The following is a 13,664-nucleotide window of genomic DNA, read 5'->3' as shown; positions in this document are numbered from 1 at the left end:
CTCCACTTTAATCTGTTAAGAATTTGCTCGCACCAAGTTGGCTGTAGCCAATCCTAAAACTTTGTCTATCCTTTTCACTGCAGGATTCAGGAATTAGTCCTCCACCTTGATGTATAAGTAAAATAACCTTGGACACCTGAGAATTTATCTATGGAAATTGTATTTCATATTTATTCCATACATCTATATTCAGACTGAAGGAGGACTGTGGAACCCAGCAATTTGAAGAAAGCTATTTTAATGACATAAAATGTACTCTGGATGTAGCTTTTTCCAGATTTCAGATTTTTTTACTTCTGGAATGGGACCTCATAACTTAATTCAAACAGGACAGGAGATCTGTATTGAGGATGAACTGCAGTGGGAAAACAATGGGAATGTAACCAGTGTATGCCTAAGAGGCAAAACAGGTTATTCCTTACAAATAATGGAAATAAATGTTATCTAATTTCTGAATTCCCTTATCAAGCTTGATCTGTCTCTGTGGAGTTTTGTTTCAGCTCTCTTATTGTATTTCTTACTAAAGACCAAAGTCACTGCTGATAAGACTTGATTTGAGATATAAGTGTAACATTCTATGATATCTTGTGGTGTAGGTAGTTCATTTAAGCCCAGGGCATTCCTGTACCACAATTTCAGAGAATCTTCACATCACTTTAACCAAATTGTGACAAACACACATGAATAATTGCAGGAGGTGGTGCCACAGGGTATACAATTGTTTCTGTATTCAAGGTGCTATACTCAGTCCATTCTAGTGCTCTCTGCTGAAATATGCAGCATGCTATAATCCTTTCACACTACAACATATAAAATATTTGCAATCATTCTGATACAGTGCATTATTTTTGCAACATAAATATATGTCAAGTACACAACAAGGAACATTCTGCAGCCGACAAGTTCATATGTTCTCTCTTTCACACTGCACAAATATGCAAATGTTTATGAAAATCAGTCACCTTCTCTCATATTGTGCTGATACTTTAATTTAGAACTAAATGGAATGGAACTTCAAATCACATATGCCCCACACCTTGAACCAGTGCGTGCTACAGTGATTAGGTAAAGGGACCCCTGACATTAGGTTGAGTCGTGACCGACTCTGGGGTTGCGGCGCTCATTTCGCTTTATTGGCCGAGGGAGCCGGCGTACAGCTTCCGGGTCATGTTGCCAGCATGACTAAGCCACTTCTGGCGAACCAGAGCAGTGCACGGAAACGCTGTTTACCTTTCACCGGAGCGGTACCTATTTATCTACTTGCACTTTGACGTGCTTTCGAACTGCTAGGTTGGCAGGAGCAGGGACCGAGCAACGGGAGCTCACCCTGTCAAGGGGGTTCGAACCGCCGACCTTCTGATCAGCAAGTCCTAGGCTCTGTGGTTTAACCCACAGCACCACTCACGTCCCTGCTACAGTGATTAGCAGTACCTTAAAATATGTGTTTATGTAGCTAGCAGAAAATAATATATGAATGCCTAGAAATAAAATCATCTTGAAGATTTCTAACTACTGTACATTGATAGAGAAAGTAATATAAATCCATATGGGTAAGTTTAGTGCACTTGCCAATTGACATAAAGGCACACTATATAATTCACTTTAGGTTACTGTTCACTTTTCCTAGAAAGTACACATAGGACTACAGCTTAACTTATTGTTTCATTATAGAAAATACAACCACACTAACACCAGTCATATTCTTACATGCCACTGATTAGTTGGGCCTTAGCTGAATAGAAAATCTTAATCTTCTCTTCCTTTTTTTAAAATACTGGGAGGTAAGCCCTCTCCCACCTGCACACGTAGCTTGCTTTTTCCTCAAAGCTCAGGAGATTCCGGCAACAAAATCAATGTATGCATGTTCAGAGCAGTTTTCAGGGTTTTGTAAGACAAATCTTTCAAATGGGAGCTAGTTTAATGCTATTGAGCTGAGTTTCGATCTGACAGAGTGAGTGAACAACACAGAAACAGTTCACTTACCACTGCTCACACTACAGGAGGTTGCAATCAGGTACCGCTCTGTGCAAATACAGCTGTGCTATCTGCTATTTCTCAGTAAACTCTAGCACCACCTAATCCAGCAGTCATTTGTTTAAACAAACAAACAGATACACGGCAATTATGAAGTGTAATTGTTTAGATTCTCCCACCCCCACCCCCAGTAACAAAGTTCAATTAAGCCTATTCCAGTAGCTTATATGTAAAGCTATGCAGGTATCTGGCGGTATTGTAGATCTTATTTTCGTAGTGCTTTACAAAAAGTTTTTCTAAACCATTCCCTTTAATAATGAACTTGGGAGATTACATGTTTATCAATTTCGAAGTGAAATGGGACAATTTCCATAACTAACCTCATTGTCTGGAGAAGGAGAATGAAGATTCACATTGAATGTCAGAGGCAGGAAATTGGAAGAAAACCCAGTTTTTCTTTCCCAGGGCCCCTCCTGCATTCATGACATTATTGGGGTGGTCATCCACAATCCTACTTTTGACATAGTTTGTGCGTACAAATGTTTTGGAGTAAACACAGTACTTCAGTTCCATTCAGTGCACATCCTGTAACAGCCTGGTGAAATCCCAAAACTTTTTATACTGTAAATGTTTTGTTTCATTTTTTCCCCCTATACTGTACAGCAATAATGTAGGGCTCTCTGTCTCTATAGCCACCACTCTGCTGTATTTAAACAAAATGTATAACAATAAAAAGCTGTAAAACAATAAAATGTCCCCTAGCTTAGAACAGCCAAGGAAAGTGATGGTTGGGAGTGCCCAACCCCCCCCCCCACACAAATTGCAATCCTCTGCTTCCCAGAGAGACCTGGACTTAACAGCGTTATAAAGCTCCTGTTCCAGGCCATATATGGCTTGAGTAAGAAGACTTGTGTGGAGTATAGATTGATAGAATCATAGAATCGTAGAATTGGAAGGGACCACAAGGGCTATTTGGTCCTCCCCCCTGCAAATGCAGGAATCTTTTGCCCAACTGAGACTCATGTTCTATCAGCTGAGCTATCATGGGGGAGGCATACACTACAACATTTTGTTGTGAGTCACACCTGTATTTATTAAAATACTCTTTTGAAAAAAGTTCAGTAGGTCTATAAAGAATTTGTAGCATCTCATCAATCATGCTTTCATATAAGCCCCTAATTTCCTATATACTGACCTTGTGTACTTGAAAATAGTGACCAAGCTAAAGATTTGTCAGTGCAAGCAGTATTGCACTTCTAGCTCTTGGTTTGCTAGAAATGCAACTGTTGCTGCTGAGGATTGATGTCATATCCTTCATTACCATATTTCTCTATTTTGCACTCACTTTATGTCCTTTACGAAACCAATCTAATGAAAGGTCTGGTCACAATTTCTTCAAAGATAAGAAAAGACTTTTTTTTTTTTGAAGGGGCGGGGGCGGAATCAAGGCAATCTGAATGTGCCAGAGTAAATACTGCTACAAAACATCTTTTAACTCCGGCAATGAACTAGGCACTGCAGTATCAAATCTATTTATTTGTATTTTTATTTATAAAAAAATTATATACTACTGTATCACAGAAATAGATGTCTGTAAACTTTTTTTAAGAAAGAAACAATCCATGATCAGCATCAAAGTTTTGCAATGGGCTTACTGCATGTGGTTTGTTTGAAGAATCCAGATTTGGACATTACAGCAAAACAAACTCTGGCTTGTTTCCTGAAGGTGAAGAAGCAGGAGGAGCACAGTAGGAATTTCTCAGTATCGTGCTGCATGTTCATAAGCCATAACATGTTTTTACTATGGCTAAATGTGGACATGAGAAGCAGGCCAATGATTCTCTTGCACAAGATCCTGCTCCCTTATGTAGGGGGTAGGAGGCAGAAGTCCACTGTTTCTCTTTCTCTCTCTCTCTCTTTACTTCCTTATGTGACTTGACATCTAAGGTTGTGGGTTGTATGTTAGTACAGAAAACTGGATCATATCCACAAAGGAATAGCCCTAGACTTCACAAGGAGTCAAGAACAAGGGTGATAAAAAAAGAACAAGGATGATCAAATGTAACAATCAGAAGGCAAAGAAGTAATGCAAGTATTTCAATGTAATTAGTGCGGTCCATGGGGACTGCAGCCCATAAAGGACTAATGTTGAATTACACAATATCTTTAAGTCACACAATAACTTTATGTCTCCCAGAGGGTATCTGAGCTACATGAAGACTTTCTGCTAATAGCTGCTGTAGAAACAGTGGAAGATCTAACAGAATTATAATTTCTTGGGTGTCTGTGTGGCGGTAGTCTATTTATAATTACTGCTGAGTCTATTTAACATGCTACTTGTCCTGGGAGCTTCTTTGGAAAAAGCACCACCAAAGCACCTGACAGAATTAAGGAGGGGAGGCTCTGCCTGTTCGAAGCTAGCCTTGCTGCCTCAGTTGACCAATAATTGAGGTCATCCTTGCAACTTTCCCATTGCTTTAAAAGGGGGGTTATCGAATCAGTGTAGCTGGCCAGCGATGTACCTGAATGTGTGATACTGCACAAAGAAGAACTGGTATTCAGCCAAACAAGTAGTTACAGCATATGCTCTAGTATTTGGTATAAATTTAGTATGCCCTGGTTACTGACACACACAGTGGAAAAAATATGTACAGCTTGAGGATAAGTGGGTATGCTTTACTGAATTTATTCCTTGCCCTACATGCACTTATGGAATGGCACACTGCTCACTTCTGCTTGTGGCACTTCAGTAGCTGATTGATGTGCGCTAATCGAATAGGGATGTTAGTATACAGGATCCAGATAGTCTATCCTACTTCACCGAGGCAGGATTCATTAAGTTACACCTACAGGATATTTATCTTTTTGCCTCTGCTCAAAAAACCTGCCACAAAATATGTGAGGCATGAATCTTTTAATGTTCCTCAATAGAAAACATTGTAATGGTAGTTAAGGAATAGGATTTCTCCATTTACACAAGAAAAGATACTTGAAAAGAAGAGTTAAATGGTGCTCAAATAAGTGTTGAAGGAAAAATGCTGCAGTACTTTCCACTGGAATTATAATTTTAAAAGTCCATGATTCAGAAGGGAAGCAGCTTTGGCATTAAAACTAATGGTGGCAGTCATAATGCAGAAGGCGGTAGGTTCCACAAAAAATGAAATTATCGTATTTTAATCTTTTGAAAGTTGCTATTTATTTTATTTCTAAAACATATTTCTTTTCTCTCAAAGAACAGATAGGCAGTATACAACATAATATCTTTAAAAATATGGAAAAATCTAAACAGTAACAGAGAGAAGACATCAGCTTCCATTCTTCTGAGTGACTAAGAAACAGCTTATCTAGAACTGAGCAATGAGGTGGCCTAGGAGGCACCTTTAGAGAAGCTGCTCTACAGAAATAGAACTGCCACTGAAAAAGCCCTAACCCTAGATCTGCCTTCTTTTCTTCCTCTCTCCGTTTCTTTCTTGTCGGGCGTAAGGTTGTAGACCAAACTATTCCAAGAACCATATCCATACCATCTGGTGAAACAAACTGAGACTGAACTGAGCAAAAGCAGGATGATGAAGCACTGGGCACATCTGCTTCATATCCTGAATAACAGAGGCATCCAAGTCAGTTTGGATGTAGTTTTTCCTCAACAAACAGCCTACCAATAAGTCAGAGAGCTATTATCACCACATCTACATCTTTCATGAGTTCAAGTTGTAAAAGCCTCTCAACCATTATAAACAGCTTGATGACACTCTGTGGATGCAATGGTGGCAACAGAATGATTTATTTGTGAAGTTTTGGCAACAGTATATGTTTTCAAATATGCTCTAAGCCATGTTCAACTGGATTTGGCTCTAATTTTCAGCCACAAACATACAGCCAAACTGTCTTTCCTGCAGCCTACAGTCATGCAAACTTTCATGAAACCAAGAAGAATAAACCAAAGGGAAAAAATGGTGCCTAAGAGCAATTTCGTCCACTGGTAGTTGTCATCGTTCTTGAGAAATTGCCTAAAATTGTACAAGCAGCAATTACAAATACTCAGTAATGAGAAAGCATCAGAGCTGAGCCAAAAATGCAACCCTACTTTGGTGACCTCATCTGCAAATTGCAACGTGGGGTGGTATTACCTAGGGATTTCTCCAGGGGGTGGGCAGAATTCAACATATATGGAGATAAAAGACCTTGATGCAGTAGCCATCTCACATTTTTCTCTCTTAAAAAATAAATAAAAAGTAGCAGTTTTTCCTCTCAACAACTGATATTCTCCTACTATGAACATTTTCCTGTTTCAAATGCCATTGCATTGTTATGTAGCAGGCTCATTCCAGAAGCATCACTGAGGGGGGAAAAGATGCATCTCCCAAAACATGTAGAATTCCCTTCCATTCACCCCTCAAATGACCACATTTCTTCCTTTCGCCCTGAACTTCGAAGTAAAAGAACCTTGTACCAGAGCTAGTCTGGAAATGGGTTTCGTTGAAGATATGAAACTTCTGAACTCAATATAACTTTACTCTCTACCATGGTTAATGTGCTCCACTTTGCCCATCCATGGCTATATTTTGTCGTGTGTTATTCAAGTCTCAATGTTTATTTCTTTTTTAACAGGTTCCTCCTCAGTGCCTGAGGAAAAAACAGCATAAGAGCACGCAGAATAGAAACAAGCTGAAGAGGCTCTCTCACCATCCAAAAATACATGATACCTACTTGCCCAGGTTAGGAGGAAGCAGTGGGACTATTAAAACTTAGGGGGAGTGAATAAACTGTCCCCTTGATTCATATGTTCACCTCCGTCAGAATATCCAGGAAGCTACGATAGTTGCCACAAGGCCCCTGCTAATTGTGATCCCACAGCTGAGTTCAAACTATTAGACAAAAGGATCCATAATAGCTCCAAGGCCTCTCTGCGCCTCTGAAGGGTAAGCAGCTTCATGGATCCAATGACACAATCTCTACTTGATGTTGATATGATGCAACTACACCCTGGCATTGTATGGGGCTGAGCAACCTTGCAGCAGCAGAAGCCACTGCATGAGGCTGGTGGGCAGAAAGAGCTTAAGATGTCATAAGGCAAATGGACTCATTAGAAAACACAATTTGGGAAAGGAAGGAAAGGGCAGAGTGAGGGAACAGCGGTCTCCTCCTCACACTGCTCTTCACTTACCATGAATTATCATAGTCCCCATTTATTATTTACATTTGTTAATCACCTTTTAACTCAGGCCACCATGTGATACACAAAAGTACTACACACTTGTATTTCTTGTCATTCTCCACAGAAGGAATCCCAGAATATGTAACAAGAGGAATGTGATTTTTTTCAGCAAACACACAATTGTGCAACTGGGTTGATCACCAGATTCTACACATGAAGAGGAAAACATCTTCAACAAGTCTATGCAGGAACTGTGGACTTTCACAGGTACTAAAGGGAACTGGGAACTTAGTATTTTTAGCCTCCAACCATGACCTAGAATCACAGAATCGTAGAGTTGGAAGGGATCTCAAAGTTCATCTAGTCCAACCCCCTGCAATGCAGGAATTTAGATTTGAGTTGTTAAATTTGTACTTGGATTGTACCACTTTGGTTAAATCCTTCTTTCTGACACATTGGTGCTGATCTTTAAAGCCGTAAACAGCCTCGACCCTGTATACCTGAAGGAGCATCTCCACCCCCATCATTCTGCCCGGACACTGAGGTCCAGCGCTGAAGGCCTTCTGGCGGTTCCCTCACTGCGAGAAGCAGTTACAGGGAACCAGGCAGAGGGTCTTCTCAGTAGTGGTGCCCACCCTGTGGAATGCCCTCCCACCAGATGTCAAAGAGAAAAACAACTACCAGACTTTTAGAAGACATCTGAAGGCAGCCCTGTTTAGGGAAGCTTTTAATATCTGAAGGACTACTGTATTTTAATATTTTGTTGGAAGCCGCCCAGAGTGAATGGGGAAGCCCAGCCAGAAGGGCAGGGTATAAATACATCATCATCATCATCATTATTGTTTAGTTTGCTTTGTGGGGAGATTAATTTTATTTCTATGTGGAGCAATATTCTATTATGTGAGCCTACACATGGATTCTGAAGTCACACAGTTCAGACAGAGATTTTTCAGCTTAACTGCTTGATTGCGTAAAATTGGGTAAATTGGTCTTTCAGTTTTGGTTTGTTATTTGTGCTATGTATTTCAACATGTATTTCAATTCAGAATATCCATTTGTGTGAGAACTAGGCCCAAATCTGAAGACTCTGCTGTACTGTTAACAATATGGCTTGTTCAGCATAACTATCACAACAAGCAATACATTAGCTGCAGCATAAGAATTTCAAAATTTATAATGAATATATCCAAAGCACTTTATATGTACTGAAGACACAGAATTGTCCACTTAAATTTACTTCTGCTGCTAGAAATCCAAAAAAAACCCCTGTATTCTACAACACTCTCATTCTTTTAGAAGTAATTAACTAAGGCATAGTTTGTATAGCAATTAAAAAACCACTTGCTTGCAGATGCTTGTAAGCATTATGTATCTTTTCCTTACTGAAAGTGCATATGTGTATTCTTGCCTCTAGCTTAAATACAGTGAATGTTGTAGTTGGTTGCACAGGAATTGTCTCAAGAACATTAAAGCAAGCCAAACACGATTGCATTCCAACTAAAATTGCTCTCTTTATACCGTGTATTGAAAGTTGATAACTGTTGGTTATAAAATTCCTTTGATTTTCTGTAGGTAATAAAATACTTTGGCAATTACTATTGACAGTTCTGGATAATCTTGAAGGCTGCCTTGCCTGAAGAAGATGAGTGTTACAAATCACTCCACTGAAAGAGGGAAGAACAGCAGCAGGCAGCAGACAGGTTTCAATTTCACAATGCTGATTATCTCATTCGTGATTCTATGCATGCCTAAATCTGAGGATCCCTCAAGCAGCTATATGGACTTCTACTTTTAAAATGCCTATTACGCTTTCATACTTTTTGCTGCTTCCTGAAGAGTGCCATTTCGCCAAGCTTAAATAGCAGAAAATTGCACTGCTTTTCCTCTGCCCATCTCCTCAATCTCTATTAACCTGCACAAGAACAAAGGAATATGATGGTCCAGCTATAGGTTTGGAAATAGGTTTGAAGTTGTTTTTCATTTACTGGTAGCCATCTTTCTGATTCATAAATGTAGTTTAACAATAATCTCATTTTAATGTATTAGGAAATGATTGACAATGCAGAATTTTTAATCTTATGTATGGACGTACACATGACATACAAAGATTCATGCACACTTTTTCAAATATATGAATTCATGTTTACATAAGCTTTGGGTGAAGACAGACCACTCACATAATTTGTTATATCTTAATTAAAGGGATAAATATAAAATTACTCTTTAGGCTGTATAAGAACAATAGGATACTACAACAACAACAGCAACAACAACAACAACAACAACAACAAAAGGAAAATACTGAAACACCTGGTTTTAATGCATGCAGTAGACCTTTATTAGATGTCATAAACTAAATGATGCATTACTCTGTGGGCCACTTACAACCTACGAATTTTGAGGTAAAACGGAGGACAAAGAGTTCTTTTGAAACAATAAGGTTAAATGTTCTTTCAAATCAAGCCATATTTTATTGAATGCTGAATACCTAACAGAGTCAGTGAGATTTGAGACTATTTCACTTTAATGTTCTAATGCATTCCGATATTACCTTTAAGAATAAAGAGTATTTTACTGAAACACATTATATTGCGTATAAGAACCATGTACATACAGCCTATCATCCATTCCAATTGTGTTACTAAACAAAGAGGAAACCATTTTAAAATTCCTATGGCTGATAAAAATTTGACAGCTCAATGTCCTTTCTAAGCAATTAAATTAAAATTTATATGGGTTGTCATACATACTTGCACACACAAAGGTAATTTTGTCCATTTTAAAGTGTTTTTTCTTTTTTTTCTTTTTTTAAAGAGGAGAAGATCTGCTTTGTATTTAAAAAGATAAAAGAATGTTTTTGAAAATGACAATTGCTGGCTAGCCATCGATTCCTAGCTTTAATCTCATAGCCTACTCAAATTTCCCATTATGTCTCACTGAGGCTTAGACGGATAGAAAGGCCGAACTATGGCCTTCAACAAAAATGGAGGGGGGCTGTGGGGTGTTGTAGCATTAAGACACACAGCTGTTGCTCACAAACTGCAAACACTGGAATAACTCGCTGCATGTTTTGCCTACTTTGCTGCTAATAAAGTGTTTTGCATGCTTTCTATAAACACTACTCTTAAGTTTTATAATCTAGTACATCTTATTAAGCGGGAAGTCTGCTGATCCCTAAATTATTCATAACATGGTCCAGACTGATTAAGATTGGCTTGTTAAGGACCACAAGAAGCAATTAAACTGACAAGGCAGTGCAGCCTTGATGTATACATTTATTATCACAAGAATACCCAAAGTGAATGCCCTTATTAAGCAATGAATTTCACCTCACTGGCCTTCCACCACTGCTGCCACAGGCAGAGGGAGCTAGGAACAACATGTCAAAAGCTAACTCTGAGGAAATGCCTATCTTCAAGTGAAACCGATTTTGTAATGAACCTTTCAGTTCACTCCTGAGGTAATAAATCCTGACTGGTGCATTAATTACTTGATAACATCCCATCAAAATGCAAATGCAGCACTTGACCCATAGGAATGGCTCACTAGCTGTTAACTCTTCAGGGTATACATAAATTGTCTGTTTTCTTTTATCAAACTGGGCATTTATTTCCATCTTGCAAGGGTGAATGTCATCCCTGCCACCCTCAGCCCTTAGTGGCCTGACACCATCATTTGCCGAGGACCGTCGTTGGTGCTGATTTCCTAATTGTGCTACTATTTTGAAGCAGAAATTTCTACTCCATGCTCCTCCTCCTCCTCCTATCTAATTCCACCCCCCTCCAGGAATCTCTAATGTCAAGGACAAAGCTGTAATAGCGTTACAAAGAATGACCCCCACCTCTAAAGTACACTGATCTTTCTTTTTCAATGGCAATACATTAAACAAGGAATTTCATCCCTTGAAGTGATTAAATGAATGCTGAACAAATCTATGTGAACCACTACCTAACATATGCAGCAAACACGTTTCTAGAAAGCGTTCTCTCCAAGGTATATTTACCTATTCAGAAGATGCCTTTTAAAATCTCTTCTGTAGTCAATATTTCTTTCTTTGACGGACAGAAAAACCATCAAAACGTCACAGAAAAGCACAGTGAATAATAGAAATTTAACATTTGTGAAAGATGTAGTATCCTCAGTTTGCATGAACAAATCAGCTTGTATGAGCTATAGAACTGCTTCCACAGTGAATGTTAATGAGGTTTTTGCTTCATATTTCCTTATTCAAAATTCTGATCAATATCAATGGGTCTGACTCCAGTCCCCACCCCCAACCTGGGTCAACCAGCATTACAGTCTTTTATTTCTCTTGAAGGCTTGGCAAAAATCCTTAATTCAGGTTACTAGGCAACCCTGCAGGTGAGAAAATATAATGTTTGGCCTACTCCATCTTAGAAAAAAACATTGCGGCCTAATGCTTTCAAAATAGACTCAGCAAAGCATGCACTGATAATTCTCTGCAACATTTTCTAAAGCTGAGGTCAGGAGAAAATTAATTGATGCTGAAAATAATGACAGAAGGAGAGGCACCACTGAGACCTGGTGTGACTGGCATGTGATAATGTTAGCAAGAATCCCAGCATGTGACTGGACAGTGTTGTGAAAAATATACTTTATGTGAAGGAAAAACAAGTTACAAAACGTAATTAGTTTTTGACACTTTTTCATATGTTATTATCTTTTCATTTGGAACATTGCCTTGGGACATCAATACATAAGTATAAATGAAACATTATTATTGTAAATCTGAAATGGGAAAAGAGATGGCTTTACACTGCACGTCTTCCTTTTACATGTCCTTCTGAATAAACAAAATACCCTCTACAGCCTAAGGTATACAAGTCACAGAAGACATATCTGCTGGAAGGACAAGGAGATATTTCTTCAATATAATAATCCTGTTGCACATGATTATGCAGTTTTATTCTCAAAATAAGGGGTTTTGAAAGAAAAGTGGTCTAAAAAGCTATAGGATAATATGCAATTAAATTGTAACACCCAAAGCAATAATGCTTCCCATACAGCAAATGTATTTTTAATTTTTTTTTCCAGTGGGGTTTATACCTTGAAGTAATTCACACTGATTACTAAATAACCCTTGTGAGTTGCTTTGTCTTTCGAATTTTAAAAAAATACACTTGCCGTGAGCAATGAATTTCATAAACCACCAGCTCTCATGCTTGATGAATCATTCTTATTTTATGCAGTGCTGTGTGATAGAGAACTGAGATAAAATATTCTATCCACAAGCTATTCAGTACAATTTATCAGCAGCAGCTCACTAGTCCAGTGATAATACCTGGCTTGCAGATTGTAATGATCAGATTCTGTTTTTATTTCAAACAGGAGCAATCCGAATACCATAGTTTTTAATTTACATACATTAGTGAGGTTCAAATGTGGCAATAGCTACAAGCAAGTTCTCTTGCAAACTGAACGCTCGCCTTGCATAATGGGTTCCCTTTAGCAATTATTCACCAGTGAAGTAACCGGATAAAAATGAAAACAAAGAGGGCAGAAAAAGAAAATCATGATAAAAATGCCATCATCTGGACTAGGATAATTACTGAAACACAGTGAAGGTCATGTTTATATTAGTTTTAGTAATTTCTTGTAAGATTTCTCTGTATTGAATCCCTAATGACATTTCCATCTATGCTTTGCTACTGTATTATTTCTCTTCTACAATGTATTAAGTGTTGCAGCACTGGTTACCCTATTTTAAAACAGCTGGCAGTTAACACAAATATTTTTTATTGACATCAGTTAGAAAAACTGAAATTTAGAAGTTTCTGCTAAATACGTCATTATCAAAATATTATTGGACTAGCTTGAACACTTAGTAAAGCCAATAGGCTTATAATAAAATACCTCTTAGAGCTGCATCCCTTTTTTTTACTGACCACAATATTGAGTCTGAATTCCCTGCAGCATCATTACTAGACATTTTCTGCCACCTTTCTAAATCTGAAAAGCTTCCTACATTTAGTGAAGATTAGGTAATGCTACAAGCGATCAATAATGGCTATCAATTCCATACCTTGTTCAGAAGAACAGGTTGATTAAAAGTAAGCAAAATACATGGTTGAATATGTTTTAGACCTAGATGAGCTTCCAAACTGATCCATGGTAAGAAAGAAATAAATATTCAAAGAAATTAATAATCATCACTGGGGGGAAATGAGAAAATGCTTAGTTAAGATTGACACTCCTTCCTTGGAGCAGGAGTAGAGAGAGAAGGCACAAATGAAGAATGATGTATCAGCTACAACTGTGATTTTTCAGGTACCTTCTTTAGTTTCTGGCACATCCTTACTGTGCATTACAAGCCCTACTTAGGAACTTTTTTCTTGGTGTCTTTTAATAATGCCATTTTAAAATGCTTTTATGAAGAATTGGAAAAGGTCTCTTATTAACCATAAAAGGGTCTATTATTGACTACATGTTGGGAAAGGCACCCATCATATCTCTACTAGCAAAAAAAGGTCAACAATGAAATTGAGATTTGAAAATACAGTCGTACCTCCGCTTA

General features: G+C 38.2%; 1 protein-coding gene across 10 annotated transcripts in view; it reads right to left on the bottom strand.

The window, feature by feature from the left end:
* The window catches only part of ZFHX4 (zinc finger homeobox 4), a 183,338-nt gene that overhangs the window by 60,524 nt on the left and 109,150 nt on the right, over positions 1-13,664 (bottom strand). The window lies entirely within an intron of this gene.

Source organism: Podarcis filfolensis (genome assembly GCF_964270895.1).
Source record: "Podarcis filfolensis genome assembly, chromosome: 7".
NCBI lineage: Eukaryota > Metazoa > Chordata > Lepidosauria > Squamata > Lacertidae > Podarcis > Podarcis filfolensis.
The sequence above is the reverse complement of the archived record's forward strand: the minus strand, read 5'-3'. Positions and strand labels throughout refer to the sequence as shown.